Source organism: Acomys russatus, chromosome 12 (genome assembly GCF_903995435.1).
Source record: "Acomys russatus chromosome 12, mAcoRus1.1, whole genome shotgun sequence".
Taxonomy (NCBI): domain Eukaryota; kingdom Metazoa; phylum Chordata; class Mammalia; order Rodentia; family Muridae; genus Acomys; species Acomys russatus.
Genome location: NC_067148.1, coordinates 30,727,971 through 30,742,941, shown reverse-complemented (window position 1 = coordinate 30,742,941; position 14,971 = coordinate 30,727,971). Strand labels below are relative to the sequence as shown.

The 14,971-nt window shown below is 36.9% G+C and overlaps 1 protein-coding gene across 2 annotated transcripts in view; it reads left to right on the top strand.

The window, feature by feature from the left end:
* The window catches only part of Vwc2l (von Willebrand factor C domain containing 2 like), a 206,390-nt gene that overhangs the window by 9,355 nt on the left and 182,064 nt on the right, over positions 1 to 14,971 (top strand). The window lies entirely within an intron of this gene.

Here is a 14,971-nt window from a genome sequence, read left to right as displayed (position 1 = left end):
GTGTGTGTATGCCGGCGTGTTGTGTGACAGTTTCTCATAGTCACCCAGTAAAATTTACTGCTGATCTTCCTGTTGGAAGACGCTGCTACTAATAGTCTAACTGTGTGATAAGTATGACATCAGAGAGTTGTGACTGGATGCCTGCGCCCTGTGCACATGGGGAGGCTGGTGTTTTGATTTGCAGCCATGCCTGAGATTTGCAGAGTGTGTGACTGTCTGTAGCTTCCTGAGGTCAACCTTGAGAGGTCTGCAGTCATTACTGCCCAGTTCTTATTAATACAACAGTAGTTCAAAGGACAAGGGAGAATGTCTACCTGGCAATCACTTCTAAATTCAAACCTCAGTTGTATGTATTGAAAAGCTTGCCTATATTGAATTGTGCTTTTAGTCACCAAAACAGTGCAAGATGTTAATGAAAGTACTCTTGGTTTTCATGTGTCTTATTTCCTTTGAAGTCTACATACTTTGTACAAAATTTGCAGATCAATATACCCAGTCTATATAATCTTCAATGAAATTGCTACTCTCACATACACATATATAATATAATGTGTGTATGTGTGCAAGTATGTGTGTGTATGTGTGTGCATACATGTGTTCTTACCTTATTTGAGACATTTCTTTTTGAAGATAAGATGAATCTTTTATTTCTACTAATGGAAGTACTGGCCACATTTTTTAAGGTTTTATTCTGTTTTTCTGCTCCTTGATTTATCTGTCAGGCAGTAATGTGTGCTTCATGAAAGACAGCACAAGAAAAACCTATCAGTGTTTATTGGGTTTTTTTTTTTTTTTTTTTTTTTTGGCTTGTGTAGCTCTCAAGTATAAGGCTTGAGACAAACCAGTAAGAGCCGGTGGAGATTCGTTGGGCTTGCTCTCTCAAACAATGGCTCTTATTAGCTGAGGACCTGCTTATTTAAGAGTCTGCACTTTGGGCTTTATCATTGCTCCTGATTAGCATCAGTAATTTCATTCTGACACACCTCTATTGTTGCTCTCCTTGTCTCTAGCCTGCCATAAAGCTCATCACAATAAAGTTATCTTCATAAGGGCTTAATGACATCATGAAAAGAATGAAGAAAATACTAAAGGGCCTAAGAAAGCCACTTATACCCTTAAAGAGATTTCAGATGACCTTATTCCATTCTGGTAAAAAGTTGTCTAAAAGGTAGAAAAGTGAATTGAATGAAACTCATTATTTTCTCAATATTGTTCCATCTGGCAATGAACTCTTGATCTCTCTGTCTGTAGAATCAAAATGAAAATGTCACCACATACATCTCCTGATAATAAACACTATCAATAAATTGAAGTGTATAGTATTACATATCAACTTATAATGGGATTATGACAATTAAACACATGTCTTTTAAAATTAGATATGATAAAAAAGTAAAATAAAAAATAAAATCAGACTTGATGACTCGTGCCTCTGATCACAGAATTTTGGCATTGGAAGCAGGAGGATCAAGAGTTAAAGGTCATTCTCAGCCACACAGTGAACTTGACGCCAGCCTGGAATGCCTGAGGCCCTGCCTGGGAAAAAAAAAAAAAAAAACGATGGAGTTGCTGGGAAGTTGGCTTAGTGGTTAAAATGCCTACAGTGTAGCTCTGAGGACTGGGGTGCAGACCACTGAACCTATGTAAACACTGGCTGCGTTTAGTGGTCTAACCAAAATCCAGCATGTGGGAGGTGGAGACAGGCTAGGGGAACACCCTAGCCACCCAGATTAGCCATACAGATGAGTTCTGGGTTCAACTGAGAGACTCTGAAGCAAAACGATGAAGAACAACCAAGGAAGACTCCTGATGGTGACATCAGGCCTCCACATGTGCACTACACATATGCAAATACAAATACATATATCATAACCAACACACACATATGTACATGCAAAAAAGTGCCTCTCTCATTAAACAGTATTTGAGTTTTAAAATCATTTCTCTATCAGAATTCTTACACTATTATATATATATATATATATATATATATATATATATATATATATATATATATAAAGAAAAACATTATGTTATCTATGTGTAAATGTGTGTGTGTGTGTGTGTGTGTGTGTGTGTGTTTATTCCTGGGTCGTCTTATTGACCCTGGAACTTTAATTTCATAAAAAATTATTTTAGCTTGTTAGACCTCTTTGTTGTAGAAATGATAAACTTCACAGAAGTAAGATAAAGCAACAGCTCATTATTTGCAAAAGCAGCGTTAATATATCACTTTCCTGTGGTCTTTTGCCGCATTTTGCTACTTTCACATTTAATAAGAAAATTCAAGCCAATTTGCATGTTCTTTTCCAATAAATATGCTATAAGCAAAGATTTGTTTCAGCCAATTGTCTATATAAATGTGATATCAGGGCTTGTCACCACGGCAACCAAGAGTTACAAGTACACATAAACAATAAAATATTGGCACATCTAAAATCCATCTTGATTTAGATGGAATACAATTTATGAAACTTTCACAGCTTTTGCAAATTTAGATTTATCTCTTCCTTAAAAGTGAAAACTTTTAATTAGACCAAAATATATGGGTTAATTATATATGTTATATTTTAATATTTAAATATATCATCACTTAAAAGTATGTAAACATATTTATAGATTATATTAATATAGATTTTACATATGATTTTTTTTTTACTGAGACAGCTTTACCCTATAAAGTAGCAAAGAAATTAAAATAGGTGCTCTTGAAATATATTTTTGACAATTTTTAGAACCAGAACCAATGATGGGAGGGGAACTTGTTTATTTTACTGAGCAAACTTCTGCCTCTCACTAAATTGTAGGAATGGCTTGTGAAAAATGGATGTAAAGCACACAGAAGCTTGCGGCACCATGGTATTAGAGAGAGGATTGTTGCTTAGCTGTCCAGCAGTCAGTGTGGTACCCATCACTATGGTCAGTCCCTTAGGAAGAGATGATGCAAACATTGACATTCCTTGACTTCCTCCACTTTCATCTTGATGATTAAATTGTTTAACTCTCAGGAGTGATAACAAAACTTCTCAGATTATTCTGGTTTCCCAGTCTTGAATAGCCTTGTGTTAATGTAGATGCTCACTGCCCATTTGCTTGTCATCTCCTGTGAAACCCTTAGTGATAGTGTCCAATAATTTTCATGTCACCTGAAGTGGAGGAATGCTGTGACCTTTCAATATGCACAGTACATAGTAGAATCTGTTTAAAAGGCTGAGAGCTAGTGTGGCTCTCTCACCTGTTAAGAACTCAACAGTTGGGTAAAATGGATTTTTTTTTGTTTTCTTTGTTTTTTTTTTTTTTTTTTCAAGACAGAGTCTCTCTGTGTAGCCTTGGCTGTCCTGGACTCACTTTGTAGACCAGGCTGGCCTTGAACTCACAGTGATCCACCAGCCTCTGCCTCCCAAGTGTTGGGATTAAAGGCGTGTGCCACCACGCCCGGCGGTAAAATGGATTTTAAAGCAGGCTCTACCTGAGCTCAGGTGACATAGGCACACATTCTTTCTCTCTTTTTTCTCAATGTTTAAGTGTCCCAAATAAAAATCATAGGGGATGTTACTTAACACATCATAGTGATTCATAAGGGCCCACTTACATTTTACTACCATTACTACCAGCCCATAATTCAATTTAAAAATATCACATTTATGTGAGAGTAGAACATATCTTTCCCTTAGACATCTATTGGCATCTTCAAGTTCATACAACTTCAAAAGCAATTTAAGGAATAATCTATTAATAATTTAAGTCTAAGTCTCTTAGTGACAAAGAGGCGCAACTAATGAAGAAAAACCATTCTATCTTGACTAATCTCTTCTTTTCATTTTTTGAAATTACCAAAACTGTGTCTGTGTGATTACCTACAGTAATTTATAAATCTGTATTACATAAAATAGCTCCTTTAGTAGAGAAATAATTTTCAAGACAAAGATAACAGTAACAATGCCAGTTATGTATTACCAATAATCTAAGACCAGAGTTGGTACACTGCACACCATGACCAAAAAACAATCCACAATATGTCTTATTAATAAACTTTTATTGGAAAAAGCCATTCTTATGTATTCACATGTTGCCTGTGGTTCCTATGGAGGTGTCCCAAAACACTATAGCCCTCTTGAGACAAAGTTGTGGATTGATGACCTACATTTCTCTTTCTATTCCCTTCAAAGTGTTCTGTTCCATCTTGTGGCTAATAAAAATGGTCAGTGTTTCACCAGAAAGTAGACTAAACTTTCACTTTTCAAACTTGAACATTTAAAAAGACACACAAATTTGCCTACTTACTGTGTGTGCTTAATAGCAGATACATTGAGCCATCCTTTCTTTGTATAGGTAATGCCAAAAAGTATAGTTCTGCTCTATTCATTGGTATTCTATTGTAATTCCATTTATTGTCAAATAATGTGAAGAAGCAAAATTTTTAAAAGGTTTATATATTCCCCTGTACTCCCCTTTGATTGTGAAACAAGTTGAATGTTATGTTTTAATATAATAAACACCATGTATTATTAGTGTCATGTTAATAAGCAAAGGTGTGTAAATAGTCTATGTAGGTATCAGTCCATCATCGCATTCTTAAAAGTCAGTTGTCATAGTCAACACTATGATTCCATTATGATGGAGCAATGTATCAAAATAAAGAAGGCACCAAGTTTACTGTCACAAGTGGTATTAAGGCCACTGACAGTGGTGTCTTCTTATGATTGGTATAAGAAATGGAATAGAGAGAGAATACATTTCAAAACTAAAGGAAAAAAGTTGGAGTGGAGATGTCAAAGTATTGAAAGAATGTTAGAGAAAACTGAAAAGTTAGTGAGGAAAAAGAGAAAGCAGAAACAGGGAGAAATGAACCAAGAATAGTGCTCAGAGCACAGGGGAAATAGTGACAAAAACAGGGAAAGAAGGAACATGGTACCAGTCCATTGCATGAGCATCAGGCGAGGCAGCCAAGGCAGACTCGGGAGATGAGAGGCAGACTGGGGCACGGGAAGGAGAAATAAACACAAACAACAATGGTCAGATTTATGTGTCTTGCAAGTGCATCTACACACTGAGTTATTGATATGTTTATCATCATTTTCCAAAAGGTTTTCAAAAAATCTGTTTTTTTTTTTTCTTCTTGCCACATAAGATAGAGAGTTCCAAGACTGACAAACCAAGGAGCCATTTCTGACTCTCACTCTAGGTCTGTTTCTACTATACCTTATCAGCCTGCTGAGTTCTCTGTAAGACATTTTGCAAGAAATATAGCTGAGCTATCTAGGAACATTTGATTTGCACAAGAACATTCATACACACACACATACAGATATATATGTATATACACACATATATGTTCCCTTTATTGTTGACTATTCTATTGTGAATCATTGCATCTTTAGCCACATAACTCCTTCACACAATTCAATACATTGGCAATGTGAGGAATCTTGTTTCCTAATTAACATTTTGCCGGGATAAGCTGGCTTTATTTTTAAAATCCTCGTTGTCAAGACGTATAGAGGCACACTCAATTGAAAGCAAAGCCAGAGAGAGTGCACCCTGACCGCAGTAACTGCTAAGCGACATTATTTGTTGCAAATTTTGATGTTTTAAAATACTTTTACACATTGGATCTGCTAGTGAGATGGTTCGGTAGTTAAAGTGCTTGCCACGCAGCTGTGAGCTCATGAGTTCAAAGCCCCAGAACCTATATAAAAGCTAGGTGCCTTAGCAAGAGTCTCTAATCCCAGGACTCCTAAAGTGACATGGACAGAGGAGACAAGAAAATCCCAGGCAAGCGGACTAGCCTGGCATACAAAAGCAAGAGACCCTGTTTCAAACAAGGTGGAAGGTGAAGACAAGCTCTTGAGATTGTCCTCTGACACCCACATAGTTCTACACACCAAAACATGCATATCTTATGCACGTTATACACACATAGGTATTAAAAATAAAAATATCAACAACAATGAAGATCTACTCTGAGACTCTACTTGTAGTCATTGCATACTGGCTCCACATGCCCTCCAAAGTGTGACAAGGGAAATTAAAATTGTTCAGCATAACTTTAATTTTCCTCCAGCATTAAAAATAAATGCCTGCTAAAATAGCAACCCTTTGACTGCTGAGATTCAGAAAGCTTCATTAAGGAGCAAAAGGACAATCACATGAAGAATATTCCTTTTGTTAATGAGATTCTAGGAAGATAGGAAAATCAGGACTTCCAACAACTGTGAAGCCAAGCTATCCTCCTCTTTCAAAAATCTGTTTTTCCAAATACTGTAACAAAGGATTAAAGTTTCTTTGGTAAACACTAATTTATTTAACTGTCTACCTGTGCTATCCAACATCATTCTCAATCAACTCACTGAATGCAAGCATGGCAACGTGTAAGAGTTCGCAACATGTTTGGCTAGCTTTCAAGACTCTTAATGATATAATTTTCACAAATTGGATATTTTAAATAACTTATAATTGAAATAAGTATGTTATTTTATTTTTATTTATTATTATTATTAGCAGCAGTAGTAGTAGTTGATTTTGACTTGTTGTTGTTGTGTTTGTTTTTGAGACAAGGTGTCTCTGTGTGGCTCTGGCTGTCCTGGAACTCACTCTCTAGACCGGGCTGGCCTCGAACTCACAGAGAACCCCCTGCCTCTGGCTCCCAGGTGCTAGGATTAAATGAATGCTCCACCACTGCCCAGCAAATTATTTCATGATTTAATTAAATGATATGTGAGCTTCATACTCCCTTAAAAATCTCAAAAGTATTTCAAATGATCACATGGGGTGGGGGAGAAGGAGAACTACCATACAGTTGGGGGCTATGCTGTTGACAAGGCCAAAGCCGCATCGGCTGCCTGCTTCTCCACACTTTGCGCTTTCCCCTTGGAATCCAGTGAGAATACTTAAGTACCATTAAGGGGAAGGGAACTGACTCCTGCGAATTGCTCTCTGGCTTTTACATGTACGCTGTGACACGTGCACCCCACACTCATGCACCCCACGGAACACACAAAATAAACAAAATATAATGAAGCAGAAATGTTTTGTAAAGAGGATATATTTGTCAGTTTCTTCCCTAAAAATTGATAAACCCCACACCGGAGAAGATGAATCTGCCCAAGGTAATAAACAGAGCAGTGAAGGTAATGGCAGAATTCCTCCGGGAGTTTTACGTTATCACACAACCATAGACCCCAGCGGACAGCACAAACCACAGCCATGGAGGTTTACAAAATTACATGCTAAGGCCAGGGAGTTTGTCAAGGAAATTCTCAGTCAAGATTTTGTTAATTAAAATATACTTTAGTTTCATTGCCCATAAGCCAGCCCCATATATATTCTTAGAATGGGGTAAGTTATGAACTAAGTGTGAAAAAATGAACTATAAAATGCAGGAGGAAACTGTTTGGCCTTTCAATTGGAACCGTGATATATTTCGGTATTAACAATTATAAAGCACTTAATATAATTAACTTTTAATTACTGCTCTTCATCCATATACAATTTTATTGCCAAATTGAATAGGAAGAAAATAACTCAACTTTTAGAAAATCTTTGCCTAGAGGAAACCGAGACAGTGGCAAGAGTCCTGAGAAAGTCAGCTCTCTTTCCTTTCCATTACAACAGGCATTGTTGTCACATCTCTTGGATTCTAACGGATCTGGATTCTCTATCGATGGTGCAATGCTAGCTGGCTGTTCTATTAAACTCTCTCTTCGGGCATCGCTTACTTTCAGTGAATCAGTAAAATGCTGCTGGTGGTACTTGTTTTCTACATGATTCTTTGAGAGTATAGAATTCTCATGGCCTCATATTCTCCCATAACTATGGTGGATTTGGTTTTAATGTTCCTGTCAGTGGCCGCTCATCAGCCGTTATAAACATCTCAAGGTTATGCAGCTGTGTTCCTTTTCCCTGTTTCATAAATGTGTGGTCCACGGAGCATCTTCGTTGCACAGATGTCCAGGCATGGATGAACATGCTCATTCCTGTTGTCACAGGATGTTCATGTACCAAATGCAGCTTCACACCAGCTTGTTGGGAAGGGGCCGCGGGCTGCTGCCTTTCTAGAGCATTGCACAGGTATCACTGTGACACTTCACAGCTCTTTACTGTGACCTTTCTCCATACTTTCAGATTCTCATCTGAGGATGTTAGCAGCAACTTAAAAGAAGAAAAAGGCTCCCTGACATTTTGTTGCTAAGTTTACTTTCCCTGTCCTGCTACGGCAACTAAAGAATGCCTTTGGTGACACATTCCTTGCCTGTGTTTTGTTTTTCTGGAACCTATTCACACTTCAGAAAAGCTGTATTTTGGACATCGTATTTTTTTTAAATGCACTGGTTCTACACATCATCTGTCCACCAGAATATGTGGTATCAAATCAAAATGCAAAAAGTCACTGGAGTTGATCTGTTTTTCTTTTTTGTTAAAAATAAGAACATTAAGCTGTTGAGGAAGAGCTAGGGTAGATCTGGGAACATTGAAGAGGGAGGGAGTGTGTAAATATGATCAAAATACACTTTGTTAAATTCTCAAGAAATTATAAAATATTTTTAAATATATTTTATTAATTTATTCATATTACATCTCAATTGTTATCTCATTCCTTGTATCCTCCCATTCCTCCCTCCCTCCCACTTTCACCCTACTCCCCTCCCCTATGTCTGTGACAGAGGGGGACCTCCTCCCCCTGTATATGCTCATAGGATATCAAGTCTCCAAAAATGTTTACTGTTTCTCAGAAAAAAAAAACTTTCAGGGAAAAAACATACATTTAAAATTATGTTACTGTCACAGTATAAGGCTGAACTTTTCAAAATAGTTGACAACTTTAAGATTGGCATTTTATCCACTCTCTGATCTTCTTACATTTTCCTTAAACTCGGATAAAATAAAATTAAAATTTAGTTTTTTATTACAGCAGTACCAGTAATTATTATGGTTAAAACATCAAAACACACCTGTATAAGCCTTTTTTTTTTTTTTTTTGTTTTATTTTTGTTTTTTGAGACCGGGTTTCTCTGTAGACCTGGCTGTCCTGGAATGCATTCTATAGACCAGACTGGCCTTGAGCTCAAAGATGCTCCCACCCTTGCTCTCAAGTGCTGGGATTAAAGGTGTGTACTGCCACCACCTCCCTGTCTAAATTTTAATTTCTGGGCAGTCATCCATTGAGATTAGAATAGATGGATGATATCTAGTATGTAGCTTTATTTGCTTCACCTCATATACATGATGTACTGATAACTATTTGTAAGAAACAAATAGTTTTTTGAATTTGTACTTTTCTAAGTTGTAGTTTATTAACTATCTGGCTTATTATAAATGCATGAGCAAGACACATTTCACAACCATTTTTATTTTTGAGACAGGATTTCTCTGTTTAGCCTTGACTGTCCTGGACTTGCTTTGTAGACCAGGCTGGCCTCGAACTCACAGCTGTCTGCCTGCCTCTGCCTCCCAAATGCTGGAATTACAGGCATGCGCCACGGCGCCCGGCTTCACAGTCATTTTTATAAAATGTTTTTACTTTCAGCAAAATTGAAAGGTGTTTTGATAGGTACCTTGGTGATAATATCTTATAATATATTTTCAAATTACAAACTTTATCAAAAGAAAACAAAAATGTTGCTACTTAACTCATTTAAATAATACATGCATAAACATTTGCTGTTCGACATACAGAAAGAAGGAGAGACATATGGAGATTTAGGGATAGATATCAATAGATACACATAGCTAGGTATGTACTTAAAGACATAGCTATGTAGATACAGATATGTATAAATTTACATAGATAGAAATGTAGAAAGAGACAGAGGAAGTACATAAAAATAGACATAAATAGATATAGATATATAGGCATAAACAGATATTGATATGTATATATAGACATGCAGATTTGTATCAGGTTTTTCTATTTGCTTCAGCATTATTGATATTCTTAAAGACGTATCCAGTTGTATCTCCATAATTTGATGAGTTGCAACCTCAATGTTCAAAAAAAACTGGGGTCACTAGAGCATCCCGCTGGAGGGGTCATTGAAAGCTCATTAGATCAGAAACACAAAGCAGAGTTTTAATCAGATGCTATGGGTCATCTTTCACATGACTGTGAGTTTTTGTTGAAATCCATCAGGTCTGCTGATTATTTGGTGGCATCTGCTGCCTGCCAACCACCATCACCACCATCTACAGGAGTGGCTGTGCATGCTCAATATTCCTGCGCTTTGTAATTTAATGTATATATTTTAATGAAGTGAACAGTGAGATTCCTGACAGGCATCAGCAAATTTGAAATAGAGCCTTTCAAGTTTCACATCCAGTTTGGAAGTAATGAGACTTGTTCCATAAAGTGATAAAAATTTATGCCATAAATTATCTCCAAAAGAAGAGTGCTTCATGAAGCAACACTTCTCATTTGTTGGGGTTAAACTTTTTAAAAAAAATAATTGTTCCAATGGATTGCATTGTTAACAGAGCCAAGCTATATTTTCTTTGATAACTTTTGCTCATGATCAAAGAAATGAAACAACCCTGAGTGCATGAAGCTTGCTATTACTTGGGCAGGAAGTCAGTGATTTAGTTACCACAACAAATCCTGGCCTCTAGACTCTCTCTCACACATCCTTACATCTGCCCATCAAGTTTTAACAGCATTCTCAGAGACCTTTCTAAGAATCAAGTTTCTTTTTCTCAGAATACTCAAGAAGTGTTTTGTTGGGCTCCATATTTTGTTCCTTCCTTTAAAAGAAATGACTGTTTTCAACCAGTACTCTCTGCTAAAATAATGTATTTTATAATATACTAAAATCACTGTGATAAATAAGCCCTGTTCACCTCAGCACACATTATAGATAGAACTAGCCTTTTCACAGACCTTCAAGTACTTCTGCATATACTTGTGCCTTACATTTAGTTAGCACAGTGTTTTCTAGTGAAATAAAAGCCTAGAATCATCCACCGCTACATAAGCTGGCAGATGCAGAGCTGGTAGATTGACTTACCTGAGATCAGCACAATGAATCTTATGAGTTACCTTGACAGAGTTAGTTTGTGTCTGCTGCCATAATATTTGGAGCCCAGACAGTTATTTCACAACTTACAGTCAGGGATCTGTTCCCTCAAAGTGTGCTTTATAATATTTAAATAGAATGCTGACATCCCATTGAGTCAAAATCCTTTCCTTATACAAGGAGCACAGATAAAGCTGCCAGAGGTGTGGCTCTGGGCAGATAAGAAAACACAGATTCTGCACGAAATCTGCAAAATTGTAGATTTTGTTAAATATTTATTGTCATGCTAAGTCATCTTCTGTGAGCTGAGAGTTCAGAAATGAACATATATTATCAGAAGCTTAAAAAAAAACTATGAAGGCAATAGGCAAGCATGAAAAACCAGTAAAATAAAAATGTGCGTGAATTAAAGGTAGCTTTTGAACAGGCAGTGTAGATGGCAGAAAATGTGGGGATGCCGTGTACTTCTTGTACTTTTCAGGCTGGAATTTGTATGCCATGCCTAACTGACAATGATACCAGCAGACACCCATAATTACTGATGACTCGATTGTCCAAGCTTTCCTCAGGTGTGGAAGAATGTTTCTTGGGTATTCAGAATGAAAAAAAAAAAAAAAAAACCAACATGCATTTTTATAAACACATGGACAATCCTAAGCAACCAGCGTGCTAGACAATATTCTTCTAAACTTAGTTTGGCCTACAGTGATGAGCACATTAGCTCCCACATTCTCACAATGAAAATATTTAGCCATTTTCTGAAATTATTTTGTTATTCCAGTAACTTATGTTTCTGGTTCCTAGGCTGCTTTTCCAATTTAAAAATGCCATGGAATGTTCACGACACCGTTTCCAGGGTTCCAACCCATGCCTCCTATTCACCAAACATTCTCAGAGCATGGTCACTTTGCAGTTCAGTTTCAGCTTCAAGGTCTTCAGAAGCTGACCATTTTTAACCAGATGTACCTTCCATTTTCCCATTCTGCTACCAAGAAAGAGAATGTACATTCTAGTCACCTAAGCCAATACTTAGGGACACTGATTGCTTTATCCAATCATATTTGTCTAATATATACATATATATAAGTTCAGAAACAAGAGTCATTTGTATTCTAGGGCTACCTGGGATAGCATTTGTCACAGATGCAATGTATTTGGTGACAGTGGGAAATACAGATGAATTATATAGTCCCTGCTTACAGTTCCATATTAACAACTGCAAACCACTAGGTTAGAAATATAACACATTTGTAAGGTGCACATAGTATTCATACCACCTAATATGGGCATTAATAAATAAATGTATTCTGTATTCATACATGCAAATATATGATATGAAAATGTAAATGTAGAATACATATCATTTTTTAAAATATTGCTTAGAAGTAAAGCAGTCTCTGGGATTTCTTTGAAAGAAGAAATAAAATTTTAGAATGGTATAATTTCATCATCTGCCTTCCCAAATATCTAGATGACAATTGCTCCACCTGTTCTTATTTTTAAAAAGACAGAAAAAGTAGTAAGGCTATTTCCTATGTACTTATTTCAGCATTCTTTGATTCTCCTAAAGATAGCCTTAGTCTTTAATCTTGGTTTTACGGAAACATTTTTAAGTAATCTGTAGTTTTCACATTGAAGGATCTGATAAAAGAACATTTTAACCAGCTCAGAATTTAAGATGTGACTCTTTAAAATTAATAATAATAATAGTAATAATAATAATAATAATAATAATAATAATAATAATAATAATAATAATAATAATAATAAAATATGTGACCCTTTATCAGAAACACCAAACCTTGTAAGTTTATGCTGTAAGGTAGCAAAATTTTTAAAAATCTGAACTTAATGTGCTTAAAGAACTTAAGCACAGTGGTTGCTTCTGCTAACTTACCTCTGTTTTAAAACGTGTCTTTTCAAAAATGCAAAGGAAGGCTAAGGCCATGGAAAAGTCAGATTGAGAAAGAGATTGGCAATGTTGTCAGAGCCAGTGAGACTAGCCAAGGCTGGCAGGGGCCTCACCAGGAGGCTGATGGGTTCGATTTGACTGTATCTTGAGAACCACAGGTTTAATATTTGAAGAAATAAAGGTTGGGGTGCAGGCACGACTCCTCAAAGTGTTCTGGAACACTGACTGAGATCCGGGTAAGCAAAGGCAAGTTAGAGGGTGGACTGACTGGCACACGATGTGCCAGCCGTGCTGAGACTGGAGGGCACATACAGTGAGAAATGATAGAATAAGGTCTCAAAGAAAGATAACCGGAAAGAACAAATCACAAGGCTTTCAGGTGCGATTCTTGAATCAAACATAAATAATCCAGGCTCAAGAATCACCAGGAGGTACTAAGAATTGGAAAAATAATTTTCTCTTCCTAATTTGTTTCATTACTCAACCCTTTCATCTCAAGCATACTTTCATCACTAAGTCCTGTAGTCTTTGCTCTTTCCAAGAGTCCTTGGGATTCCTAGGTGGGCCTCTGCATGCATATCCATCATTTATTGGATTAAATCTTCTGTTCATTTCTTTCCAAGACACCACCAAGCATCATTCCAGACTCCAAAACACGATGCCACAGTCTCCCCCAAATACAAGCATGTCTGTCTTATACTTCATAATTTCATTTGATAAATGTCTGTGAGAGTTGTAATGCGCTAACTGCAAAAGTCGGCAAAGTTCTTAACAAGATGTACATATCCTCCATAAGCCAATGTTCCCAGTGTTAGTGGTTATTCCTCTGGACCTGGTATACACGGACAAGTTTGGAAACCATGGAGCATCAACTACTCAGATGAGGGCACAATGCATGGTGCTTTCGTTGCCAAACAGCAGGGTAGGATTTGATCACACTCTCCCTTCAAATCTCTGTCCTGTATGTATCCATAGAACCTGTAAAAACTGTTGTATGTCTACCAACCTAGTCAGTCATCTATGAGATGAGGATTAAATAGCTTTTCCTTTATTTGAGTTAGGGCAGGAATAATAAAACAAATAATATATAATATCTTAGTACAATAATAACTAAAACATTTCAAAGGCATGACAAAGCATGGGCAAGCCCAATGGATTGTTCTATAATTCTTAAACTTAACTGGTGCAGAGATTAAGTGTTATCTTCAATAAGCTGATCTATCACACTAAAACAGAGCAATATTTTCCAGAAACTAAGATAAGTACCATTTGGCAATTGTTCTTTAAGCACAAAATGGAGATTAAATTAATTTTTTAAATAATCAATTCACTGTTTTCTCTCCTGCACAAACTACTTGAGACAGGAAACACTGATTACCCAAGTTACTTAATTCTGAAAGTACCAAGAACAGATCAGAAGTTTGGGTAGCAAGCACGGATGAGGAAAAGAGGGTTTCATTAGATCAGTTTGCAGGTATAGAACTGTGACAGCACGCTGCAGGCAGCACTTCCTAGGAGCAACTAGCTTGGTTAGGAAAATGTGGACAATGTGTGACTTCCTAGAGCACCAACTTTTCATCCTGGGAGCCCCAGCCTAAGATTCATGATGCAGTAGAGCTAGGTCTATAAAAGAGGAAAGGGAAAGGGTCACTGGCATTTCCTGGAAGAGAAACTGGAAATCCATTCATTCACACTTGGTAAGTACTGTGAAGTTGAAACTATTTCAGCTTTGAATTATCTTAATTATTTTCCATTTCCATCATAGAGTCCCTGGCTCATGCTTTCATGGTGACTGTTTAGGTCAATCGATTTTAGTTCACTTCTCAAAGCAAGCAGGCAAGGGGTAAGGTACTCAAAAATTATCTCAGGAGGCTGGATCTGAACGTTTGGATTCCAGGCAAAATTCCCTCTAACATTCACACCAAGAAAATGCCACTTAAGCTTAAGTTGCTGTGAACAAGCATTCATAGGAAGGGTCAGCTGTGCGTTTAGTGGATACCTTTCTTAGGGAGCAAAAATGGCAGAAGTCACTTCCTAAGTTCTGCTGTTATCT